Raw genomic sequence first — 16,233 nt, forward strand, 5'->3', positions numbered from 1 at the left:
AGCTTCTGGCCCTTCCATTTCCCTGGGGATAAAAGGTCTGTAACAAAGGTGATACATGTATAATTAATATCACATGTATAGAAGGCTACTGAGTGTGCGTTACTAACGCACAACCCCAGAAAAAAAGATGCAGATAGACATGTGTATTTCGGAAGTGCCGCTAGATAAACTAGACCCGACAAGACACAACATAAACTTCTTAGTTGTGTATTTTTTAAAAGTGTAATAAACACGGGTTATAAAATAGGAAGACCCGAGCGTCTGCCTTATTGAGTATACAGATGCGCAGCCAAATGTAAAGACAGAAATATAAAGACACAAGAACATGCCTGCTGTGTATTTCTAAAGTGTAACACAAGCAGCAACAAAGCCCATATAAAGACAGAAGGGACGCAAACTCCCATGCTGTGTATTGCTGATACCTGACAAGGTACCTCCTATAACAAACATACCAGAAAAGATACAAACTTTCAAGTTTTCTCATTTCTGATGAGCAACAAGGTATAGTTATATGTCAGAAAAAAATAGACTTCCATGTCGTGCATTTTTGATAGTCAACAAGGTACAGAAGACACTAGCCATGTCAATGTTGTGCTTTTACAATTGGCCACCAGGTATAGCCATATAGTGCCAATGTACTGCTAACATCAATGTTGCATATATCTGATTAGCAACAGGGTACAGCTTGACTATCCATCTTTGATGGTGTGCATTTTGCATGGTAACATGGTATAGGCATGTACTAGGCATGCAACAAAATTTACAATTTTGTGTTGTTTGATAAGTAACTGGGTAGCCCTAACAGGGAGGTCACCTAGATATATATTAATGCTGTGCATTAATGCCGTGCATTTCTGAATGGTCACATGGTATAGCCATGTAACTGAAATGCAAAGTTTGTGTACCTTGAAAAAGTTGTAGACCTGACAGAAATGATACTAGAAATGCCACTAGCAAAACCTAAGGTTGCATATTTCTGAATAGTAACCTGGTACAGCTGTGTAACAGATGTTAATAACAATCACTTTAAAGTTTCTCCTTTGATTAGCACCAGTGTAGTTATAACAGAACTGACTCTGGGGACCTTTGTGTATTTCTGACTTAGCAGTCAGGTTACCGCCAAGTAACCAACAGAAATGTTGCTACCAACAATGTAGTGCATTTCTAATATACGGAAGAAAAGGGTGTAATAGGTTAGCAGTCAGGTTACCGCAGACACCCCCAACTTTCCCTGTGGAGCATTTTTAGTAAGAAAAAGAACCATATAGCCAAACTAAACAGAAAAAAAAAAAGACAGACAACCAATGTTGCGTATTTTTGATAGCCAACAAAAAAACACTCCAAAGACACCAATAAGCATTGTGTATTTGTAAGATGCCGCCAACCCAGGCATAAAGTCAGAGTCATGGTGATTTCAACAAAAAAATAGCCATCAGAGGACAAGCTTTATATAAGCATAGTTTGGACTCTAGATATTAAACCTTTCTCCCCCGGAGGAGAACCCGGGTAGTTCCAAATAATGGAATTCTAAGGTGGGTGTATACATCACATTAGTAGCAGCTGTTACCTTACCACCTAGGTGGGAATCCAAGTTTCCCAGCATCTAAGATCTTAACGAGCACAGATTTGGAGATCAATTACCTCAGCCTCTTTTTAGGAAGGGCTGGACATAATCTTTGCTTGGAGGCAATCAGACCTCTGAAGGACTGGACAAGCAACCACTAAATACAGGTTAATGTATATGTAGCTGTTTGTACAGAGATTTTTGTACCTGAAAAAAATCATCAACTAGAGTTGCAGACAATAATGCATCTAGTTCATCACGGGGTGGGCAGTAGCTCAAACCACCAGGGGTCCCACTTAACTCTTAGGTTTTGTTTCTACTGGTGCGACTTGTCATGCGACCTTCCCTGGTCCTCTGCGACTTAAAGCTGCAGCGACTCTGAAAAAAGGTGCCTGCACCACCCTGACATGCCCTCTAGTCAGAGACTGAAATATCAGATCAAAAATTGCATTAAAAGGCGTATCCAAGTCGCACTGCAAATCGTGTGACTTTGGCGTTGTACCAGTGTAAATGTAGCCTTATACACCAATGCTATGGCTGTTTTTAAGCCCTTAGGGATGTCTAACTTGCTTAGTGGCAGTAGTAGCCTGTAAGAGATTCTGTGTCTAACAGGTGTCACTCCTTCACTAGCATTACCCTTATCGATGTTGAAATGATCACAGCATCTCCTGATTTAACAGGAAGCTGTGGCAAGGGTCTAGCTGAAGTTTTTTGGGGTGGTGGGTGGTGCTTGTTTCTCTGGGTTATTTGTTCCCAGGGCGAAAGAAAAAGATAGTATCACCCTCATTAAAGGAGGGAGTACAACAACAAGCCGAGAAAACCACCTGGCTGCAATCAGGGATCTGCTGCTAAGCTCCCCAAGTAAAAGGAGGTATATACTACTGTTGTCTTTCTCCCTTTTTACCATGGCCGCCGGGTTTGCTTTGCTATCCTCTTGAACACATGGAAGGAGGAATCTTACATTAAACCTGAGGCCTCTTTACCAGCCAGTTTAATACCCCATCTGGGGATCCCGCAAGAGAAGAGGAAATCATCACCGGATCACTCTTCCTGCTCATAGCAAGTCGGCTACAGGCTCCGCTGAGGGAACACATGGGAACTTACCAAGGGCTTGCTTTACTATCCTCCTGAACACATGGAAGGAGGAATCTTACATTAAGCCTGAGGCCTCTTTACCAACCAGTTTAATACCCCATCTGGGGATTCCGCAAGAGAAGAGGAAATCACCACCAGATCACTCTTCCTGCTCACAGCAAGTTTGGCTACAGGTCCCACTGAGGGAACACATGGGAACTTACCAAGGATAAGGCTTAATGCTGGTATCAGTCCCAAACAGCCAAGGAAACACAGCACTTACCTGGTTCTGTCTGGGTTTACCTGTAGCCACCTGAACCGACCTTCCCACCTCCTTCCCAAGAGGTGGGTTGCGGCATGCCTCATTGCTTTGCAGCTGTCTTCTCTCCCGCTTCCAAGCGGGTCAGGCGTCTCCTCCACCCTGCTTTGCTATGCATGCTCCACCTGCTGACGCTCAGCCGGAGGTTCCGGTCTCACGGCGCAGCCTGGGCCGCACGTCCCGGTGGGCTATTTGAGCCTTTGCCGCTTTCTGGAGGAGACTTTGCTGGATAGTCGGAGACAGGCCTAGAGGGGCACCCTGGTGACCGACGGCCTGTGCAAACAAGGGCGACCTGTGAGAAGCCTGAGGAGGCAGCAGGTAGAGTGCAGCTCTCACCAGCATTCCTGAACCTGGCTCACAGGGGGACCGTCAGACTTCCATGTCTTCAGGTCAGAGAAAAAAACAAACGTTTTGCTGTAGGAAGAAACACAATCTAAACTAAGGGGAAGGGTGGGGCCTTTTAACAAATTGGATCTGGATTGTGTTTCCTGTGGGGAGGAGCCTATCATCTCTCATGCGTTGGCCGTCCTGGAAGGTGAGGTGAGAAAAAAACAATTTACCATTTCATGTATGATTTATTCAAAATGGTTTCTAGCTCTGTAACAGAATCTGTGTGAATTTTGAGTATGAATAAAATTTTTGGGCAGATAAAGCTTTAAAGCGATTGTATGCCCCGCTTAGTGATTTTTACATACAGGTAAGCCTATAATCACCTGTAGGTTAAATAACGGTCTCCTAAACCGGGACGGTTTAGGAGATATTTACCCTGCATGCAGCCGCTGACATCAGGGACGCATTCGCTCTGAAGGTCTGGCGTATCGTGTCGGAACAGAGGACTCCCATGCGTATGGGTGGGAGTGAAACCATTGCGGCTCCGGCCACTCACAGTGCCAGAGCCCCCGAACCTGGAAGAGACGCCAAGGGAACATGTCAGTTCGCTCAGCGGTGACCGGGTGCTGCGATGCATACTAGCACAATATGCTATTGTTTTGCAGCTTTTTTTTTTCAGCAGTTTACTAGCGCTTTAATGCATCGTATGATATAACTGACCTTTATACTGTAGTAGGGCACAAGGTATTTCTAGCCATGCACTGGTCACTTGCATCAATGGTTCTCCTCACAAGGTACTCCTTGGCAAACTGTAAAAAAAACATTTCACATTTGTAACAGCATTTATTATTATTTTGAATGGCTGGAACAATAGTATAAAACCCCACAGGTAGTAGAATCCTGTTGCTTGCTGTGAGGCATTACCTACGTACTCCATTTTGCTGCCTCGTCTTTTAGAGGGGTCATCTTCAAAAAAAAACTGAAAAACATTTTTGGTAAAAAGCTTACATTGAATACTGTGCGCATGTTTGCCAACTTCAAACTTGATCAGAAACACACCTACCTCCAGTTTTGCATCACTGTCAAAATGTAGGCTGTTTCCTTTCCCAAAGGGTCTATTAACACGATGGCCTTCTTAAACATGTTGACAATTTCAAAAATATTTTGGGACATCACACAATTTTTATGATCAAATTGAAATTCTTTATAAATTGGTATAGAAAATGCACTCTGCGGTGTCAGACTAAAACATCTGTTTACATAAACACATTAAATAATATAGAATAGTGAACAATAAATTATTTAAAAAGGTAAATGAACTTCAAGTTTAAATACCACTAAAATCCAGTGATTCCCAATATTTAGAGGGCACATCCAAAGATTTTTAACCGGAAAGGTCATCATGAGGAATAAATGTAAAGCCAAGTTAGTAAAAAAAAATTTTTTCCCCCCCCAGGGACCTGAGGAAGGAGGCTCCGCCTCCGAAACGCGTTGTCCGTAGTAACAGCAGAGGCAGTGCACCCGTGTCTTGAATCTCCCACCTCGCAGCTCCGTACAACTTGTGGCTCCGGCTTTGGCTGAGGCTCTCCTGAGGCGCCGTAGATTACGTTGGTATAGTGCGCAGGCGCACTAGAACCGGCATCCGGTGACCAGGCAACACAGGAAGTGAAGGAGAGCGGGGAAACAGCGGCGGCAGCCACGAATGAGGAGACCGCAGAGTCACCATCTGGAGGGACGGGAGGAGCGAGTAGCTCCTGTTGGAATGCTGTAAAGCGATTGTCTTAAAGGAAAAGTGTGAGTGCAATTCCAATGTACTGTGTTGTTGTCCTTTATTAAAGCGTTATTGCCCGAGGTTGCGTGCGCTTTTCTTTACAGATTTGAATTGTTTTGATCCGCCCCCCCCCCCCCCCCCCCAGTGGAGTGAGAGAGGAGCAGCAGCAACCAGAACATTCCAGCTATAAAACATACAAACAAAGGAGGTGAATACATGGACAGCGCCATGGGCTGGTGAAGTACTCCTCTTTGTACTTGTTGTATATCAGCATGTGCAGGATCTGTCCTTCTTGATTATTAATGTCTAAACTGCTGGCAACAAAAGTGAGTACACCCCTGAGTGGAAATGTTCAAATTGGGCCCAAAGTGTCAATATTTTGTGTGGCCACCATTATTTTCCAGCACTGCTTTAACCTTCTTGGGCATGGAGTTCACCAGAGCTTCACAGGTTGCTACTGGAGTCCTCTTCCACTCCTCCATGACGACATCACGGAGCTGGTGGATGTTAGAGACCTTGTGCTCCTCCACCTTCCATTTGAGGATGCCCCACAGATGCTCAATAGGGTTTAGGTCTGGAGACATGCTTGGCCAGTCCATCACCTTTACCCTCAGCTTCTTTAGCAAGGCAGTGGTCGTCTTGGAGGTCGTTATCATGTTGGAATATTGCCCTGCGGCCCAGTCTCCAAAGGGAGGGATCATGCTCTGCTTAAATAGGTTATGGTACATGTTGGCATTCATAGTTCCTTCAATGAACTGTAGCTCCCCTGTGCTGGCAGCACTCATGCAGCCCTAGTTCATGACACTCCCACCAACATGCTTGACTGTAGGCAGGACACACTTGTCTTTGTACTTCTCACATGGTTGCTGCCACACACGCTTGACACCATCTGAACCAAATAAGTTTATCTTGGTCTCGTCAGACCACAGGACATGGTTCCAGTAATCCATGTCCTTCGTCTACTTGTCTTCAGCAAACTGTTTGTGGGCTTTTTGTGCATCATCTTTAGAAGAGGCTCCCTTCTGGGACGACAGCCATGCACACCAATTTGATGCAGTGTGCAGCACATGGTCTGAGCACTGACAGGTTGACCCCCCACCTCTTCAACCTCTGCAGCAATGATGGCAGCACTCATATGTCTATTTCCCAAAGACAACCTCTGTATATGACGGTGAGCATCTGCACTCTACTTCTTTGGTCGACCATGGCGAGGCCTGTTCTGAGTGGAACCTGTCCTGTTAAACCACTGTATGGTCTTGGCCACTGTGCTGCAGCTCAGTTTCAGGGTATTGGCAATCTTCTTATAGCCTAGGCCACCTTTATGTAGAGCAACAATTCTTTTTTAATATCCTCAGAGAGTTCTTTGCCATGAGGTGCCATGTTGAACTTCCAGTGACCAGTATGAGAAAGTGAGAGCGATAATACCAAATTTAACACACCTGCTCCCCATTCACACCTGAGACCTTGTAACACTAACAAGTCACATGACACCAGGGAGGGAAAATGGCTAATTGGGCCTAATTTGGCCAGCAGGCAATTATTATTATTATTTTTTATAATTATTTTGAGGGGATAGCAAATTTACACTGTTATACAATCTGTACACTGACTACTTTATATTGTAGCAAAGTATAATTTCTGCAGTATTATCACATAAAAAGATATAATAAAATATTTACAAAACTATGGGGGATGTACTCACTTTTGTGAGATACTGTAGTTTGTACGGCCCCAAACTGCTTCCACTAAACCATGAACTTCTGCAGCCCACTGCATTTTAACTGGAAAGAAAAAAAAGAAAGAAAATAATTATGCACAGAACAGACTTTGATTTAAAAAAAAAAAGACCAAACCAACAGGGCAAGGCCAAACAAATGGCGAATGGGCCCAAACCATTGACCAACGGGGTCAAACTAGAAAATGGAGAACCCAGTAACTGCTACCTCTGTCTTCTATGCTTTGCAAGACATTCAATGATGTATCTGCCGAAGGCTTAAAAATGTAAGATTTATGTCAATCCTTTTCAGTTATCATGCATTTTAAAGTTTACAATTGATATACTACATAAAGGAACTACAGAATGAGGGAAAAGAACAAGGGACATTAAATGCAATGCAGATATATGCAAGCTATGTGGGTAGTGAGTTTTGTTTTACCTCAATAGTGACATCCTGTTTTCTTGTGGCCAAATGAATCATTGAATTCATCTGTGGTACAGAAGATACACCGGTTTCTTGGGGCAACTTGCTGTCATCACCTTCATAGTTACGGGGGCCTAATTCATTAAACCTCCAGCCTAACTCTGCTTTGGCTTTTTTTTTCTCGCCGCGTTTAAATCAATTAACTCCCGCTGTGGCGAACTGGACAGCGTTACAGCAACAGTGAATTCTGCCTTCAGCGGCGTTGCTCTACGCTGAATGGCGATCGCGGCTTGTCAAATTCTCATACTTATGTCTATGTGAACGGAGCACTCCCACACAGCACTGTGGTCTAGTGGGATCGTGCACATATTTTCTGATTGATGCATCTCACTCTGCCGTAGGTTCTAGGCTGACCATCTCCACCTAAGTTCTTTTGTGCAGAGATATGTTTTTTTAAAAACTCTGACAGATTGGATCATTTGTATGTCTCCAAAATTTATATCACGTACATACACTGTGAAGCGCTTGCAAACTCACATTATGTTCAGCTATTTCATTATTTCATCTTTGTCTAAATTTGAACTCATGGTTGCACAGTGCAGAGCAAACCATTATAACCACTACACCACTTCAGGTCCACATTAAAAACTCACACTTTTTCAATGGTTTTCTTCCTAGATTCCCTACAATGTTCATTACCTTAGCTATATGTGCATTTTAGCCTTAAGACACTCCTTTCTCTTCACCAAACAGCTCCATTCTGCAGAATAGCTAACTGCTTTGCAACTTAACTACAGTTAACAATGTCATGGTTTCAAATCCCAACAATCACTACACTTGGATCTAGTTTCCCTATCAACCGGTTTTATTTTTGTGGGGGGCAGGAGCCCTACATAAATATACAGAGCACTAATGGAACAAACACAATTTTAACTGTATGAGTGTGGTCATATATTTCTGGAGCTGCAATTGTTTACACATTTACCATGTTTTTTTAATTTGAGGAACACCAAGTATATATGTTTCTGGTATTGGACCCTCTACATATTTTAACAACACAGCCCCTCATAGTCCAACACTACACTTTGCCTCACACCTCAACACAACACTGTCCCATCCCTACCCTACATTCAAACCCCTCACATAACCAGTACAAGCAGCATGCAAAGTGCAAAGCCCCGGCATTGGCAGCTTAAGTCTGTAGCCACAAAAAATAAAAAGAAAGACATGTTCCTTAGCAAATATATTTGTTTTTTTTTAATTAAAGCATAAGTAGGGATGCAGCAAGGTCATATTTACACTTTCCAGTCCCTGTGCCTTTACTGCGCAAGCCCACGATCTTTGCTCCATGGCTACATTAGGCAAAGATGCGAGATTCGGATATCTTGAGGAAGTTCATGCAGAGTCGAGAAGCAATTCTGCACCTCTACCAGCTCATAGAGGACAGGCATGGCCAGGTTGCTGTTCAAGCTTCCAAGCCACTTCTGAAGGTCCAGGGTGTTCATGTTGGTGATTGAGGCCAGTTCTGGGCTTGTGCCTCCAAAAATATCCACTGACCACAAATGAAGACGAGTGGAGTCCATGAAGGTGGGTTTCTACCAGCTACAACTGCAAGCAGTACCACTCCTGCAAAATCACATCAAAGGATAAGCCATTTCATCATGACAATCAATCTTACTGCATGCTTGCTTCATTTTTTACTTCATTTTTTTCTACATCAAGAGTGACATTACACATTTTCACACAACTTACACAAACTAGAAATAATTTATGCAAACATTTGAATACACACCTGTGACGCAAGACAGCCCATCACCACAGGCTTCTCAGGGTACATGCTATGATTCCAATACAAGATGTCCATATTCTGAAAAATGCATACACCATAAGATACCAAGCAGGCTTTCGTGTTGACAATAACTACACAGGTGTCACAGACACAACTAAACACCTGCCAGATCTTCTCATCCCTCTCCACTATTTAAAATACCAACATGTTTTCGGTTTGAGGTGCGTGTTCTTGCTCAAGTAAAATAGTTTAGGAATGTTGACTACATGTTATCTAGAATGGCAAGTGTAATTGACAGATGTTAATTGCCATCTGTCTCCCTGTGAGTCTCAACTCTGCAAAGTAGCAAGTTGATACACATCCCGTATCTCAAGCGGTTACAGGACTTACATGTAAAGTGGCTAGCGACCAGGGCATTCCGGGTGGCTATCCCTGCAGCGGTGCTCCGCCAGCTGACGGACCTCTGGCTCCCTCTCCTCCGTCAGCTCCCAGGATTCATCCTGGGCAACGCACATGTTGTGCAGCATGCCAGGATGATCCTGGAAGCCTTTGGAGGAGAGTACAGGAGTCCCCCCCCCCCCCCCGGGCCGGGCCAAGCAGAGAAACCGGGATTTGAGAAGACCTATGGTCAACTCAACAATGCCCCGGCTTCTCCGAAAAGGCCCTGTTGTAGTTATGTTGTGGTCGGCCCAGGGAGTACCCGATTGGAGCCATCAGCCACGCCAGCTGCAGGTAACCAGCATCCCCTGAAAAGAAAAAAAGATATACATTAGTTCTTCATATCATGTCACTTTAGATGACTGTCATCAAAATGGGAGACAATGATGATTTTTTGGCCACAATCTGCTCATCTGTGTGTCTAGGTGTGTGCTTATATTAGCATCATAGCAAAAACTCATCTGACACATCTGAAATATGTCTAATGGCCTCCATCCCTAATCTAAGTTGAAAAAAGGAGACCAAAAGTTGGGTCTTTCAATTGAAAGTTCCACCTTTCAGCCTTATTTTTTCTACTAAGATTAGCATAGGCATTACTTATGGAAGATATCTTACACTATCTTGAGGCAACAAAGATTGACTCACTTATGCAAAGGACTTTGTGGAAATGTCAATACCTTTGGAATCACTTTTGTGTTTTGCTTGTGTGGCATTAGGACAGCATTTACAGATTGGGTAACCACCTAAATTTGACTTGAAGACAACTTCTGAAATGTTTCAGTTGTGAGCTGAGAGGCTGCTTGCATACAAGCATATGAGGATCTGGTGGTGTGCAACCAGCCTGCCAACTCATAACAGATACATTTTATGTAGGCTTCGGTTTAAGCAGGGTGTACACCTATGTAGCTTATTCATATGTCTATGCCTCTCTAAACACTGCTCTAAAAAAACATGTCTGTATGTAGCCTTACAGTTTATGTTGTTGTCCAAAAATAATACTTTACCAATAAGCCACCCTTCGGGCATTTCGCCACTTTCAAACTTCCGGTAGAGATCACTGTCTTCTAAAATCATGGAATCATGGCACGACCCTGGGTGACCTGTGTTGGCACTCATTATGCACTGTCTTGCATCACACACCAATTGGATGTTCAGGGAGTGGTACTGCTTGCGGTTCCTATAGTCCATTTCGTGGCTCCTTGGTGGCCTGATGGCTATGTGGGTGCCATCTATTGCCACTAGGATTTGCGGCATCTGTGCCCGCTGGTAGAAACCCAGCTTCACTTCATTCCACTCGTTTGCATTCTGTGGCCAGTGGATAAATTGGGGAATGGCATCAATCACCAACATGAACACCCTGGAAACTGTGGCCTGGCTAATGCCCATTATAGTTCCAGAAGTGGCTTGGAAGCTGTCACGCCCTAATATATACAAAGTCACCAGCAAACTGACCATGCCGGGCACCACATGACAGAGCTCTGTGTCAGGTCAAATTTTGTCTTCTATCAGCTGGCATAGGTGTAGAATTGCTTCTCGCTCGAGCCGGAACTTCCTCCTGATATCCGAATCCCGCAACTTGTCCAAATATAGCTGTGGAGCAAAAATTATTGTCTGGCGAGGTAAGGGCACAGGGACTGGAGGTGCTGCTGCAGCTGCTTCCCCAGCTGCTCCCTCAGGTGCTGACCCACCTTCTGCTGCCTCCTGTGCTCTGGCCTCCTCAAACAGGCCACCAAAAAATGTCAGGAGCGCATTTTCCAAAAGCCTTCTGTTTGCCATTTTGAGCACGGGATTTAGCCGGCGCACATGCGCAGGTATATATACACACGGCCGCTAATTGCCACAGCCTGAGCCTGCTATAAAATGAGCACATGGCAAATATGGCTGCTGGATGTTAGAGAGTGAAGACATATAAAGACTGTGTGAGCCAGAACTTCGATTATCTTTAGGTAATTAGGTAAGACAATTGTATCTCTCTCTCTCTCTCTCTCTCTCTCTCTCTGTGTATATATATATATATATATATATATATATATATATATATATATATATGTCTGTGTGGTCTGGCTCACTGTTATTGCTTCCTGAAGTATGCACTTTGGCACTTTTTACTTATCTCGGGTGCTTCAATTGTCTATGGTGAATCCCCTCCCACCCCCAATACCTCGGGAACCCCTCAAGTGTATTTTAATCATTGTCAGTTGCCCCCATGTGCTTGTGTTTTCTCATGTTTGTTATATCTTTGCAGTCTATATTTGTGCTGAAAGCCTCCCCGCTCACTTTCCCAGCTTAACACCCTTTTGCTTTCCTGGTAAGTTTCATTTGCCCTCATGTGCAGGGATTTAGCTCATGCGTTTTCTCATGTTTGATTTTGCTTTGCAGCCTCCATTAGGGCTGTGTGCCTCCCCCTCAACTTCCCAGCTTAACAACACCCCTTTTGCTTTCCTGGTAAGTTTAATTTGCCCTCATGTGCAGGGATTTAGCTCATGCGTTTTCTCATGTTTGATTTTTGCTTTGCAGCCTCCTTTACTCACCACCACCAATACGGCTTGGAAAGCAATCAGTGGCTAGCTTTGGTAAGTGTGTTCTGTAATTGTTCACTAATTATACTGTAGTATTTCACATTGTGGAACTCATGGTTTTTTCTCTTTCCTTTTTTCTCATTTTTTGTTACAGATTGTGGCCTTGAGGCTATTTTCTGCTGCTGGACAGCCAGATTACCTGCCCACCTCGTTCTCCCATGGCCCCACCCCGACATCTAAGGAGGAGTGCAAGGGTACCAGGTAGGGTGGCCAAGGGGGGATTATTGTCTGGCTCAGGGGTGAGGGAGACTCCAGCTGTATCCAGAAGGGAGTCCACCATCTCCAGCCCGGAGGAGGAAGCTGCTTCTCCTCCCAGTCCTGGAGAGGGAACTTCGAGGAGGAGAGGCAGCGCGTCCTCAGCCCCCAGGCTTCCCCATTTCACCCCAGAGCACAGCCGGGTCCTGGTCCAGGCCTATATGGCTAGATATGATCGCCTACAAGGGACCAGGGCCCAGGCCACCTCAACCAGTGAGGGGGCACGCTTGTGGGATGAAATCTGGGATGCCGTAAATGTACTGGGTGGTAGTGTACACCGCAATACAGCAAGTGTGCAGAAGAGGGTCAACGACATCCGTGGGTCAGTTCGGAAGAAGCTGCGTGCATGGGCTGCGGAGGGCCTTTATGACCTCGAAGGTCGGTTGGATCCACGTGCTCAACGTTCTCTCTGGAATTATCAGTTGCCATTTCTTACCATCCTTAGCCCCGACACCATCTTTTCCAGGGAGGACGTAGATACGGATGCTTTGCACCGAGGTAGGTTACTAACTTAGATGTAAATTGTGTGAGTTGTTGTGAAATTATTAACTACTATCCTATGTGTGACATGAGTAGACTTTTATACTTGGCCTTCAATTATTTTTGTTTTTTTTCCAACACCCCCAATTTCTTCATCTGCAGCACGGATCTCAGCCCCTCCGCAGCCCATGCAGCTTGGCGACCCGGATGGACTCACGGCTGCTGACGTCAATGTTGACCCTCCTCCTGGTAGGTCCCAAATCGTACTGTGCTAAACAATGTAGAAGACTTGTCTCTCCTTTCAAAATGAGAGCTCATATTGCTATGTCCTCTTGACAGAAGAGCATCAGCAGCGGCAGGAAACACCCCCAGTGCAGCAAGGCCTGGAGGAAGGTTTTGGTATGTATTGCTAATGTGTATTTTTATGAATGTTATTGTTAACCCAGTTGAACAAAATGTCATTTCTTTAGAAAGAGTGTTGTCCTTAATATGTCTACCCTTCAAAACACCATTGTCATCATTCATGGGTGGCCTATTTAGTATTCTGACCATGCCTTCTTAGCCTTTGGGAGGGTGCTAGCAAGTGTCCTATGAGCTCAGGGAAACACTTTGGAATGTTTGGCCTCAATGCACGGGAGAGAAGAGGGGCAGCCTGAGCCGAGGAGGAGGAGGCAAGGAGGACGGTCGCGGTGGACTAGAATGGAGGAAAATATTTTATTACTAAATAATATATTCTTTGCAGGGGGACTGGGGAGAGAGGCCAGAGAGTCTGAGAGCCTGGAGTGTGGTAGGGTAAGAGAAGAAGTCACTAAGGGGGATCTATTCTATGGGGGACCCACCCTGGCCTGCTCTAAGGGGATCTATATGGGGGACCCTGGCCTGCTCTAAGGGGGATCTATATGGGGGGGCCCTGAGCTGGCCTGCTCTAAGGGGGATCTATATGGGAGCGGGGGACCCTGGCCTTCTCTAAGGGGGAATCTATTTGGGAGGGGGGACCCTGGCCTGCTCTATGGGGGAATCTATTTGGGAGGGGGGACCCTGGCCTGGCCTGCTCTAAGGGGGATATATATGGGGGACCCTGGCCTGGTCTTCTCTAAAGGGGGATCAATGTGGGATCTGCCTGCACTAAAGGGGGATCTATGGGGGACCTGCCCTGGCCTGCTCTAAAGGGTGATGTATATAGGGAAACCTGGCCTGACCTGCTCTAAAGGGGGATCTATGGGGGACCTACCCTTGTCTGTGCTAATGGGAGATCTATGAGAGAGGGGGACCTACCCTGGTCTGCTCTAAAGAGGGATGTATATGGGGGACCCTGAGCTGGCCTAAAGGGGATCTATGGGGGACCTGCCTTTGCCTGCGCTAAAGGGGGATCTATGGGGGAGGGGGACCCTGGCCTGCTCTAAAGAGAGATGTATATGGGAGACCCTGGTCTGCTCTCAAGGGGGATCTATGGGGACCCTGGCCTGCTCTCAAGGAGGTCATCTTCCCAAATTTTCTTTAGTTTTGGTGCAGGATGAGAAGTTTCATCAAATTCTTCATTGTTTTTGAAGTGGAGATATTTCATTATGAGGGAGAATCTGTACTCTGACATGACAAAGAATGGAGTGGCATGTATTGGTTGTTCAATACCAATTTTGCAGGGGTTTCCCCACCACTCCCTGGTTCCCACTTTCTGCATCTTGAAAACTTCTGATGCGTAGCCCATTGCTGCTCTTTGTACCGGTTTGTCTCGGTAATTATTTTTTCAATAACCTCATCGGTCAGAAATAATTCTAGGTATGCCAAGGGGTTGTCATGGTCAACGTCAACTTTCATACCTGGTGCTTCAGTAAATGGGAATCTTGGGAATGCTGCCTGATCCATACTGCAGTCAATAGAGCATCAAGTTCTCACATCGCTGAGCTCAGTCGTAGAATCGTCGCTGTCGTCACTTTCAGTACCTGATGACGAATTTTCCCACAAATCGCTATCGCTCAGTTCTTCAAACAATTCAGATTCATTGTTGCTGTTTTTCAGTTCGTCTAAAATCGATTTTGAGCTAAAAGAACGCTTTTTGAACGCCATGGACGTTCTCAATTTTCTCAGGCACAAAGTACAGGCAGGGCAATGGAAAAGACATTGGTTAAACTTGGTATTTTAGATCCAAGATCCTTGCCTCTTACCCCATCTACACCTCGTCCTATTCCTATCTGGGGCTCACCATCCCCACGTGGAGATAGACGCAGAACCCGCCATGAAGCAGGACGTCTTACCTCATCATGATTGAGGAACTTTATTTAGAAATCTCACTGAATTCACTTAAAATCTTAATATTCATGTAACTGAATTAAAATGACTCAAAACTCTCTACTGACACCTAGTGTCTCCTGTTGGTATTACAGTTTCTACAAAACCAGGTTTTACCATTAGAAATGTGTTTATTTGGGATGTCTCACATGCCCTCTTCTGACATCTAATATCTTTAGCTATGGTTGTATTCACTCCATATCTACACAAATCCTATTTTTCCCTCTTCGGAATTTTGATTGTTACTCAACTACAGTGTTATTTTACATGTGCCAATATGATTCACTGTTATAATTGTGGCTGCTTGGCTCAAGGTGGACATGATTTTCCCCCACTCAGTCTTTTTCTCACAATTTTGTGGTCAGATTTTCTCACACGCTTGCAACGAATACTTTATTTTTACTTTACGTTGGCTATTTTGTGCCCCTTTGCTCATATTTTTGAGATCTGACCTAGAGCAACTGATTTGGAGATCATATGGTCTCATGGTTCGTTTGTTGGCAAGGACGGTTCAACTTCCTTGCCCCCAATTTCATATATCAATGGCATTATACCCTTTTACTAACATATGTTCTGTTTATCACTACCTTCACTCTTCATTTCAACATTAGTACAATACAGATAACTAATCTTAGATGCAGAAAATACAGGAAAGATGCATTGCTTATAACATCTTTGTATGCCCTGCTGACACCTCTTTTGTTAAATATAAGACGACACCTGTTAACGATTTTATATAATATAATTTTTATAACTCAAATTTCTGATTTCTTACAACATTATCTACCTCCTTGAAGATTATCTCCATTTCACATAATGTTCAAGGGTTAAATCCCCTAAATAAACGTAAGAAAGCTTTCTTTCACCCTAAAAAGCTAGGGGCTAAGATAATTATGTTGCAAGAAACGCACTTTCTAAAAGAAAAACACCCTTTTTCTTCCATAAAAACTATAACCAATCATTTTTTACCCTTGCTTCTTCTAAAACAAAAAGGTTTCGCAATTTTCCTTTATCACTCTTTTTCCTATGAAGGTGCAGCAGGTACACAAGAACACAGACAGTCGTCATATTATCATTAAAGGTTATTTAGCTGGTAGAGAGTTAACCATAGCTAATGTGTAAGCACCTCTACGTTTTTTCCCATTTCTTTGATACCCTTGCGACTAGTCTCTCAGTTACCCATCAGTCTCAGACCACCCAACTGTCC

The sequence above is a fragment of the Pelophylax lessonae genome (assembly GCF_965119305.1).
Source record: "Pelophylax lessonae genome assembly, chromosome: 12".
NCBI classification, from domain to species: Eukaryota; Metazoa; Chordata; class Amphibia; order Anura; family Ranidae; genus Pelophylax; species Pelophylax lessonae.